Source organism: Chiloscyllium plagiosum, unplaced genomic scaffold, assembly GCF_037043375.1.
Source record: "Chiloscyllium plagiosum isolate Xiang-an unplaced genomic scaffold, Cpla_swu_hap1 HiC_scaffold_8, whole genome shotgun sequence".
Lineage (NCBI taxonomy): Eukaryota > Metazoa > Chordata > Chondrichthyes > Orectolobiformes > Hemiscylliidae > Chiloscyllium > Chiloscyllium plagiosum.
The window spans coordinates 49,733,337-49,745,733 of record NW_028270146.1 but is presented as its reverse complement, the minus strand read 5'-3'; positions in this window follow the sequence as shown (position 1 = coordinate 49,745,733).

Sequence of the window (12,397 nt, the reverse complement as noted above, 5' to 3'; positions counted from 1 at the left end):
GCCTTTTATTTGTAGAAGCATTGCCGGGACGGCGGCTGTACCACCCTGACAGGCCCACCTCCCCCCTTCCCCACACTTTGGACAGTCATGGATTCAAATTCCACTCAGGAGCTTTGAACATTGCAATCTCCAACCACATTGCTGGAGACGTTGCAATATTGGAGCTGCTGTTTTTCACACGGTATCTTGTCTGGTTCTTTAACTGGACTTCACGTCCTTGCAGCTACTGAGCTGGGAACCCAGAAGAAAGACTAAAAGTAAACTTAGCAAGAGAAGGTAGGAGCAGGCCATTCAGTCCCTCCATTCTACAGGGATTCTCTATCCCAATGTCAGATTTCCACTTTTTCTCCATGTCCCTTGATGCCTTTAAAATCAAAACATTTATCTCTCTCTTTCTTGTATATATTCAGCATCCCCAGCCTTTAATGGTAGAGGTTCGTGGTCCTTTAATCAGATACATTTCATAGAGCCATAGAGATGTACAACACAGAAACAGACCCTTCGGTCCAACCCGTCCATGCCGACCAGATATCTCAACCCAATCTAGTCCCACCTGCCAGCAACCAGCCCATATCCCTCCAAACCCTTCCTATTCATATACCCATCCAGATGTCTTTTAAATGTTGCAATTGCACTAGCCTCCACCACTTCCTCCATACACATACCACTCTCTGTGTGAAAAAGTTGCCCCTTAGGTCTCTTTTATATCTTTCCCCTCTCACCCTAAACCTATGCCCTCTAGTTCTGGACTCCCCCACCACAGGGAATGGGAAATCCTGTCCCTTGTGATTTTATAAACCACTATTAGGTCACCCTCCAGTCTCCGATACTCCAGGGAAAGCAGCCCTAGTCTAGTCAACCTCTCCCTATAGCCCAAATCCTCCAAGCTTGGCAACATCCTTGTAAATCTTTCCTGAACTCTTTCAAGTTTCACAATATCTTTCCGATAGGAAGAAGACCAAAATTGCATGCAATATTCCAACAGTGGCCTAAAAAATGTCCTGTACAGCCGCAACATGACCTCCCAACTCCTGTACTCAATACTCTGACCAATAAAGGAAAGCATACCAAAAGCTTCCTTCACTATCGTGTCTACCTGTGACTCCACTTTCAAGGAGCTATGAACCTGTTCTCCAAGGTCTATTTTCTCTTTATCTGAGCCTTAAAATGGTCTACCCCACATCCTGAGGCTCGGTCCCTTGGTTTGAAACCCACCTACCAGGGAAAATATTCTTCCTGCATCGAGTTTATCCAGTCCTGTTAGAATTTTATATGTTTCAATCAGATTCCTTCTTACCTTCTAAACTCTAATAAATACAGGCCCAGTTGAACTAATCCTTAGTTTCAGATGAGTGAACCTGTATGGTAAATGTATCCTTTCTCGTGTTGGAAGATCAAAACTGCATACAATACTCGCTGTCTTCTTAACAAGGCAGTAAATCATCAAATTCTCTTTCAATAAAGGCCCAATATATTATTTGCCTTCCTGATTACTTGCTGCATCTGTCTATTTACTCTCATTGACTAGTGTACAACGACACCCAGATCCTTCTGCATATCCACACTTCCCAAAGTATCACCAATTTATTATTACTCTTCCATCCTGTTTTCACACTGAAATATATAACTTCACATTTGAACACATTGTACTTCATCTGCCATTTGATTGCTCACCCACTCTCTCAGCTTGCCTTTGAAGCTTCCTTATCTCCCCTTCACAGTTCACAATCCTACCTAGTTTTGTGTCATCAGCAAACATGGAAATATTGCATTTTGTTCCCTCCTCCTGGTCATTTATATACATCATGAATAGATGGGACCCAAGCACTGATCCTTGCAGCACCCCACTAGTCACTGCCTGCTACTCAAAAAAAAACTATTTTTTTCTACTGGTTAGCAAGGTTAGATCTCATGGAATACAGGGAGAATTAGCCATTTGGATACAAAGCTTGAATGTGCTTTAACTTTGTTGACTAGTCTCTGATAATGACTTCACCAAAACCCTTCTGAAAATAAAAATACTCCATGTGGACTTGATCTCCCTTATTTATTCTAGTAGTCACATCCTCAATTGGTCTGACTCATCTTAAATATTTCAAAATGGAGTTCCAGTGTTCACAATGCGTTCATTTCTAAGTACTCGAACTCTGTAGGAAGCTAGGGAAATGATTGCTGGGCCCCTTGCTGAGATATTTGTATCATCGATAGTCACAGGTAAGTTGCTGGAAGACTTGAGGTTAGCTAATGTGGTGCCACTGTTTAAGAAAGGTGGTAAGGAAAGCCAGAGAACTATAGACCAGTGAGCCTGACATCGGTAGTGGGCAGGTTGTTGGAGGGAATCCTGAGGAACAGAACCTATATGCAATTAGAAACTCAAGGACTGATTAGGAATAGTCAGCATGGTTTTGTGCATGGGAAACCATGTCTCACAAACTTGATTGAGTTTTTTGAAGAAGTAACGAAGAGAATTGATGAGGCCAGAGTGGTGGACGTGATCTATATGGACTTCAGAAAGGCGTTCGGCAAGGTTCCTCATGGTAGTCTGGTTATCAAGGTTAGATCTCATGGAATACAGGGAGAACTAGCCATTTGGATACAGAACTGGCTTGAATGTAGAAGACGGAGGGTGGTGGTGGAGGGTTACTTTTCAGACTGGAGGCCTGTGACCAGTGATGTGCCACAAAGATCGGTGCTGGGTCCACTACTTTTCATCATTTATATAAATGATTTGGATGTGAGCATAAGAGGTATAGTTAGTAAGTTTGCAGATAACACCAAAATTGGAGGTGTAGTGGACAGTGAAGAAGGTTACCTAGAGTACAACAGGATCTTGATCAGATGGGCCAGTGGGTTGAGGAGTGGCAGATGGAGTTTAATTTAGATAAATGTGAGGTGCTGCATTTTGGAAAAGCATTGGTTCGGCCACTTTTTGAATATTGCATGCAGTTCTGATCTCCCTCCTTTCCGAATGATGTTGTGAAATGTGAAAGGGTTCAGAAAAGGTTTACAAGGATGTTGCCAGGGTTGGAGGACTTGAGCTATAGGGAGAGCTTGAATAAACTGGGGCTATTGCCCCTGGAGCATCAGAGGCTGAGGAGTGAAGCATCACTGGCAAGCACAAATAAATTAGTTCAGCATTCATCTCATTGCTGATGTTGTGACTGATTTGTACAAACTGACAGAGTCCAAGCTACTTTATTGGTTGCAAAGCATTTCTGGATATGAGAAAGAGAAAGCTGTTGCAAAAAAAACACCCAAGTTATTTCTAAAAGATAAAACATACACTTAATATCTCATGAAACAGAGTAGATGCAGGAAGGATGTTCCTGCAATGGTGAGGCAGTCCAAAACCAAGGGTCACAGTTTAAGGATATAAGATCATCGATCTAGGAATCAGATGAGGTGAAATTTCTTCACGCAAAGAGTGCAAGCCTATGGCATTCACAACCACAGAAAACATTCAAGGCCAAAACGTTGTACGATTTCAAAAAGGAGTTGGATATAGCACTTGTTGGTAAAGGGATCAAAAGATATGAGGAAAGCAGGAACAAGGATACTAAGTTGGATGATCATGATCATAATGAATGGTAGAGAAAGCTCAGAGGGCTGAATGACCTACTTCTGCTCCTATTTTCTAAGTTTCTATGAAACAATACAAATAAATTATCAACAGATAAATATCTCCAACAGATGCTGCTGACTGCTAAGTATTTCCCACTTCCTCTGTTTAAAATTTGGATTTCCAGCATTTACAGAGTTTTGATTTTGTAAATTCCATTTTTGTACATTAAGGCATTTATTTGCTCTTTCACCTGCATGTTTGTACAAACTTTAATAGTCCTCATTGAAGTATATCACTTTTCTGGGTTAAAAGTGCATGTCACCATTGGCTAACTTGGTTAGAGACAAAAACAAACTGCAGATGCTGGAATCCAAGGTAGACAGGCAGGAGGCTGGAAGAACAGAGCAGTCCAGGCAGCATCAGGTGGTGAAGTCAACGTTTCAAGTGTAACCCTTCTTCAGGACTGAGGAGTCACACCCGAAAAATCGATTTCTCCACCTCCTGACACTGCCTGGCTTGCTGTGTTTGCCTACCATTGGTTAATTTGTCTATCATCTTAAAAATGTACCTTGTGGCCATCCACATAGTTTCTTCTTATCAACTTCACTTAGATCCCTCATGTTCATGAATGTTTCTGTGAAAACTTCTGGAGTGTCTAAACTCCAGAAATGAAAACCATGTACTTTAGAGAAATAATTCCAGTCTCAGGGCCATGTCAGCTTTGTTTGTTCTTTTTACTTCTTCAGATGGTCTTGATGATACCAAGTCATTGCCTAATTGTTTTAGTTTGTATTTGCAAGAAGTTATTATACAGTTTAAGTGGAACAATTTAAAAATAGCTCCCAAATATTGTCATGAAGTGGGTGGACCATCTACTAAATTTGCTCATACCAGCTCACAATGAGGTAGTCACTCTTCCTAATTGGCAGTTTCATAACTGGGGTTGGAAGGTAGTTTGCAACTTGTAAAACAGGAGCTGTCTTTAATGAAAGATGAATGACAAAGCTATTACTGCAAGAAAAATAATCTGTTGCCAGAATTCCAGTATTATTGAAGTCTTGATGCAGGCAGTGATAAGAAAGGAAATATAGGATTAAATACAGATGAAGCCAAAAGTAAAGGAACGAGTTTGATATTGCTTAGGGCCCTGTACATGGTGGTGGAGGTCGAGGATGGGGGGGGGTGGATTCCTTGGTTGGGGAGACAGTGAAAGTATTACCTTCCATTCTTCTAAACTCCAGAACATGTATGCCCAGTCTTTTCATTGGGTGGCCTCACCATGTCAGGAGGTGACCTAGTGAACCTCCAATACAATACCTCTCTAGCAAGTATATCCCTCCTCAGAAGGTGTGGCAGGCATTGAAGTCAATGATGTTAATGTTTTACATGTTATGTATACCAGAAACAGCAGATATCCTGCCAGGGAAACTCTACACCATGGTAAAAACAATGACTGCAGATGCTGGAAACCAGATTCTGGATTAGTGGTGCTGGAAGAGCACAGCAGTTCAGGCAGCATCCGAGGAGCTTCTTGGATGCTGCCTGAACTGCTGTGCTCTTCCAGCACCACTAATCCAGAAACTCTACACCATGTCAGATAATGTGATTCTAATTGTTTGGGATTGCTAATGGCATTGGGACAATCATGGAATATGTGACAGACAGGATTTATGATTATTTAGAAAACCATAGCTTGATTAGAGATAGTCAGCATGGCTTTGTAAGGGGCAGGCCATGCCTCACAAGCCAAAATGAATTCTTTCAAGATGTGACAAAAGGCATTGATGAAGATAGAGCAGTGAATGTAGTGAACATGGATTTTAATAACGAGTTTCATAAGGTTCCCCATGGTAGGCTCATTCAGAAATTAAGGAGGCGTGAGATACAGGAAAAATTGGCTGTCTGGACACAGAATTGGCTGGCCCATAGAAGACAGAGGGTGGTAGTAGATAGATTGTATTCAGCGTTGGATGAGGAAGTGGAAGGGTGGATAAGTAAGTTTGCAGATGACATGAAAGTTAGTGGAATTGTGGATAATGTGGAGGGCTGTTGTAGTTTGCAAAAGGACATTGACAGGATGCAGAGCTGGGCTGATAAGTGGTAGATAGTGTTCAACCTGGAAAAGTATGAAGTGATTCATTTTGAAGGTTGAATTTGAATGCAGATTACAGGGTTAAAGGCAGGATTCTTGGCAATATGGAGGAACAGAGGAATCTTGGGGTCCACATCCATAGATCCCTCAAAGTTGTCACCTAAGTTGTTAAGAAGGCATATGGTGTGTTCGCTTTCATTAGCAGGTGGATTGAGTTTAAGAGCCACGAGGTTATGCTGCAGCTCTATAGAGCCCTGGTTAGACTACACTTGGAATATTGTGTTCAGTTCTGGTCATCTCATTATAGGAAGAATGTAGAAGCTTTAGAGAGTGTGCAGAGGAGATTTACCAGGATGGCTGCCTAGACTGGAGGGCACGTCTTATGAAGAAAGGTTGAGGGAGCTAGGGTTTCTCTCACTGGAGTGAAAAAGGATGAGAGGTGACTTGAGCGAGGTGTACAAGATGATAAGAGGCATAGATAGAGTGGATAGCCAGAGACATTTTCCCAGGACGAAATGGCTATCACGAGGGAGCATAATTTTAAGGTGATTGGGGGAAGGTTTAGGGGAGATATCAGAGATCATCAGAGAGTGATGGGTGCATGGAATGTACTGCCAGAAGTGGTAGTAGAGTCAAATACATCAAGAACATTTAAGTGACCCTTGGATAGGCACATGGAAGATTGTAAAATGTGTCTTATCTTAGAGTAGGATAAAAGGTCAGCACAACATCGAAGGCCAAAGGGCCTGTACCAAACTGTATTGTTCTATATTCTATGTTCTATGTGATCAAGTCCATTAAGATTGCAATGGACAATTGAATTTACCTGTCTTTTATTATAATGTTAACAGGTTCCCTGAATAGTTACATCATGCACCCTAAGTCGCTGATCTAATGCAATAGATGACTGTCCTCTGGAGTGGGACACCATGGGTCCCCATTTGATGTTTGAAAAATTGGCACTGTCATTGAATTTGTAGCATTTTGTTATTTTATGAATACATTCTCATCTGGCCTATGACTCCATGATGAAGATTTCCCAGTCATAGTTCCTGCCTGTCCATTGTATTGAAAACACAATGGGCAGTCACATACTGCATCCTATGGAGGTTGCCAACTCTGAATGGTTTCTGGATAGATCATCCCACATTCATCTGCTGCAAAGCGTCCACACTCCTGCCAATGGCCAATCCTCTGGGCATACTGCAGTCCTTTCAATTGGAAACTGGGCAGATTCATCAATACACAATTGAATTAATCCAAATTGTTTGTTGAACAGCAATTTCTCCATCTCCAATACTGTTCTAATTAATAAATGAAATTCTAAAGAAAATTAACATTTTTGAATATCCTTTAGGCGTTTCTCCTCATTTGCTTGTAATATAATCCTGGAGATGGATCTTTGATTCCTAAAGCATTCAGAACAAATTTGGAGAGTGGTCACCATAATGCTGTGTAAGTACAATAATGGCCTTCCCCACTATTGACCATGACATCTTACTGGAGCATCTTGCTGCCATAACGCACCAACAGTTTCATTGTGAATCTGCTGAATGTAACTGCTTGTTTCAGTGCACTCCTACGTTGGTGAGCAGATAGCATGTTGAATGAAATACTATTTATTGTAATAAACAGCTTGTGGTAGAATGAACATGTCCTCTCTTCACTGACATGGCAATGCAGCTAAGTTGGCAGACATTCTGCAATGTCAGCTGTGACACAATACCAATCTCATCAGAGCTGTTGACTTTAAAATTGGCTGACGATGGCATCAGCTGATTTATAGTGCTGACCAATGCAAATTTAATGTAAGATACCGCCTATGTTTCAAACAGTCTGTAATGAGTGGTTTGCCTGATTCTTGTATTGACATAGTTCAGTGTTTACAGTTTGAATCAAACAGTCAGAAATGTAAGCTAAATTTTAAAATGTAAAAAAGTCTAAGGTCTTGTATCTTAATGTGCAGAACATTCTCAATAAAATGAATCGTGCAATTGATATAAAGGTCATTACAGGGGCATGAGAGATGAACTGACAAAAATTGACTGGAAGTAGAGCCTAGTGGGGAAGACAGTAGAGAATCAATGCAGGAGTTTCTGGGTGTAATTGAGGACACAGTACAGAGGGTCATCCTAAAGAAAAGAAAGATTATTCGGGGGGTCAGGGGGAATTAGACAGCCATGGCTGACAAAGGAAGTCAGGAAATATATCATAGAAAAAGAGAGAGCCTATAAAGTGGCCAAGAGCACTGGGAAATCAGAAGATTGGGAAGACTACAAAAACAAACAGAGGATAACAAAGAGAGAAATAAGGAAGGAGAGGATCAAATATGAAGGTAAGCTAGCCAGTAATATTAGAAATAATAGCAAAAGTTTCTTTCAATACATAAGAAACAAACGGCAAAAGTAGAAATTGGGCCACTCCAAATTGATGTTGGAAAGCTAGTGATGGGAGATAAGGAAATAGCTGAAGAACTTAATAAATGGAAGACAAGAGTAGTACCCCAACAATTAAAGAGAGTCAAGGGCAGAATTGAGTATGGTAGCCATTACAAAAGAGTAAGTGCTAGAAAAGCTTCAAAGTCTAAATGTTGATAGATCTCCTGGCCCGGATGGGCTACATCCTAGAGTTCTGAGGGAGGTGGCTGAGGAAATAGTGGAGGCATTGGTTATAATCTTTCAAAGATCACTGGAGTCAGGGAAAGTCCCAGATGATTGGAAAATCACTGTTGTAATCCCCTTGTTCAAGAAAGGATCAAGACAAAAGATGGAAAATTATAGGCCGATTAGCCTAACCTCGATTGTATGTAAAATTCTAGAATCCATTGTTAAGGATGAGATTTCTAAATTCTTGGTAGTGCACGGTCAGATTACAACAAGTCAGCATGGATTTAGTAAGGGGAGGTTGTGCCTGACAAACCTGTTGGAATTCTTTGAAAAGTAACAAGTAGGTTAGACCAGGGAAACCCAATGGATATTATCAACCTAGACTTCCACAAGGCCTTTGATAAAGTGCCTCACGGGAGGCTGCTGAGTAAGGTGGGAGTCCATGGTGTTCAAGGTGAGCTACTGGCATGGATTGAGGATTGGTTGTCTGACAGAAGGCAGAGAGTTGGGATAAAAAGGTCTTTTTCAGAATGGCAGCTAATGACAAGTGGTGTGCCGCAGTGATCAGTGTTGGGGCCTCAGCTGTTCACTTTATATATTAATGATCTGGATGAAGGGACTGGGGACATTCTGGCAAAGTTTGCCAATGATACGAAGTTAGGCGGACAGGCAGGTAGTTCTGAGGAGGTGGGAAGGCTGCAGGAAGATTTAGACAGTTTAGGAGAGTGGTCCAAGAAATGGCTGATGAAATTCAATGTGAGTAAATGTGAGGTCTTGCACTTTGGAAAAAAGAATACAGGCATGGACTATTTTCTAATCAGTGAGAAAATTCATAGAACCAAAGTACAAAGGGATCTGGGAGTGCTGGTCCAGGATTCTCTAAAGGTTGACTTGCAGGTTGAGTCCATGATTAAGAAAGCAAATGTAACATTGTCATTTATCTCAAGAGGGTTGGAATGTAAAAGCAGCGATGTGCTACTGAGACTTTATAAAGCTCTAGTTAGGCCCCATTTAGAATACTGTGTTCAGTTTTGGGCCCCACACCTCAGGAAGGACATACTGGCACTGGAGTGTGTCCAGCAGAGATTCACATGACACGAGCACAAGGGGGGCATATCTTTAAATTGAGGGGTGATAGATATAGGACAGATGTCAGAGGTAGTTTCTTTACTCAGAGAGTAATAAGGTATGGAATGCTTTGCCTGCAATGGTAGTAGATTCGCCAACTTTAAATACATTTAAATTGTCATTGGACAAGCATATGGACGTACATGAAATAGCGTAGGTTAGATGGGCTTCAGATTGGTATGACAGGTCGGCACAACACCGAGGGCCAAAGGGCCTGTACTGCGTTGTAATGTTCTATGTTCTATGTACTGCTCAGGGTTGCAAATGTAGAAATAGGAGGACAGTTCCCCATTCCCACACAAAGTGGGAAATCATGCAATTTTTGGGAAAATGTGGGTTCTTTTGAAAGTTTATCCCAAATTTCAGTATAGCTGCTGAGCTTTAGATCTACTACAAAATAAAAGCAAAAGTATTATGAACTGAGAAATGCCAAACCAATTTTGAAAAGCTGACGATCCCTTTAACAAACAACCCTGTGCCTACAGCTCCAAATTTTAAACTTGCATTTAAAGTAGCCACTGATGAAGTGGCATAAGGGAAGGGGCTGTTCTCCGGAATCCAGACAGAGTAACCAATCAGAGAGAAAACAAGCATCAGGAGTCTTACTCCACAGTCGGAGAAGGAAACGCTCAGTTTATTACTGGCTGTCAAATACTTTGAGTTATATGTCTGAAATGGATGCAGAGACCATAGTCTATACTGACCACAACCCATTAATATTTGTGCACAAGTTGAAGACCCAGAATGCCACATTCTTCCATTGCTTGTTCTGAACTTGTTCCTTTAACCATACCACTTAAAAATCACTTGAATTTTGGGAAATCAAATGATTGCAGAACCGAAAGAAACCAAATACCTATGATGACCAAATATCCTGCTAGTTATCCAACTGTCTGTGCCCTTGCCGTGGATGGTGAGCTGCTTGACTTCCTTAACAATGAATTATCTGCAGGCACCATTGGAGCAGCAGTAAATGGGCCATTTTTAGTCTGACTGATTTGTGATTGATGGGTGCCACATAAATCAGTAATTGGGCCTCAGCTATTTACAAACTATATCAATGACTTAGAAGATGTGACTAAGTGTAAAATACCTGTTTTCTGACAATGTAAAACCAGGTGGAAAAATAAGCTGTGAGCAGATTGCAAAGCAATAAAGGCAGGTTAAGTGACATTGTCTGAGGGTGGAATTGAACTCAGGTCCTTGGCACTGTGAGGTAGCAGTGCTAACCACTGAGCCACAATGCCATTGTACACTGTTCAGTTTAGAAGAATGAGGAGTGATCTCATTGAAACTTATTCTGAATAAGATAGGTGGGAAGACATCTTCCCAGGCAGGAGAATGTAGAACAGGGTGCAGAGTCTCAGGATAGAGAGTGGACCATTGAGAATTGAAGTGTGATGGGATTTCTTCCCCCAGAAGATTATAAATCTTTGTAATTCTCTGCTCTAGAAGCTATCACTATCTAACCATTCATTATATGCATGAGTACAAATGGTAGAAATTTGAAAATTAAGGCTGTGCACAAAGATTTGTTCAGATTTGGTGTCTTTAGCACAGAGGGGGCTGAATGGAGTCTTAACTTGAGGTGTACAAAATAATTAGGGGCTTGGATAGAGTGGACAGAGAAGAATTGTTTCCCCTGGCAATCTAGCAAGGGCATAGATTGGTAGAGGATTAGAGGGAACACTATTCAACTCTTTTCACTTCTCAACTCAATTAAAAGAAATCTGCATCAGCATCTGAAGCATTGCCACCTGCAAGAACAGGTGCTGGGAAGTGGGATTAGAATAGGTGACTAGTTTATTCAGTTAACACAGACATGATGGACTGAATGGACTCTTTTTGTGCTGTAACCTTTCTATGTTCCTATGGATCTAGGGTTGTACATGAAAAGATTCAAAGAAGTATGATTGTACGTCAGGAAATATAGATGATGATGACATCAACATGAACTTCATGAAAGTACATAATAGTGGGGCTGAATGGCCGATCATTGTACTTGTATTTTTAACCATGCCACCAAAGGCAGACTCATGTTATCTCATCACCTTGTTTACTGTTTGTGAGACTGTATTTGTGAATGGTCAACAAACGTACCAGACTGGTTGTAATACATTTTGCAACATCCTCATGGACATGACAATGCAATGTGTTTAAACAACTTCTTTATTCCTTCAAACATTGTACTTTTGAATCAAGAGGTGATTTGCTGCCTGTAGCTAACTGCTCTCACTGGTTATAAATCACTCAAACAGAGAGAGTTAATGGTTATGTAAAATGAAATGCACTGTGTATGAAGATCGCATCAGGTAAGAATTTGAATGGGATAACTACCTCTTTGCACCTTTGTGAACAAATAATTTCCAAGAATATCACCACCATTCTGTAATTATAGCTTCATAATCTTTGTTGGATGCTTTTCTTCCAAAATACCACTTATAACTTGCGTACTTCAAAACTCACATATACCTCTCCTCACTTTGCATGATCCATATATATAGATTGGAGTGGTCGTGGGACAAGGTCAGGGAAATAAGAACAATGTTTCCCTGCACCAAACCTCTGTATTGAAGTTGTGTCAGCATATTCCCATCTCCTCCCCATTCAGTTTCCAGTGATATAAGGAGAGATACAAATCAGCTGGGTACTACATTTATCAGTGCATCTGATTTACGAAAAACTGTCAAGCTAATCTCATCCAACCTCTTAAAGATGCAGTGCACTGAGGAGATTATTTTAAAAATTGTTTTCAGAAATAAACCAAATGTTTCAAGTCTACAGCCTGAAAAAGGTACACCTTGATAAATATACTCATTTACCTGAATTACTTCAGGCCAAACACTTAATTTGCTTATTCCTTAAACACACAAAGGTACAGTTATGACTAATTAAACACAGGGCTTTGCTCAATTTCCTGATCATATCCATTGCAGCTGTGTTCAGTGAAAAGGATCTTGTGTTCACATTCATGATTCTACTACTTAAGGTATGGTTTTGTGGACTTAA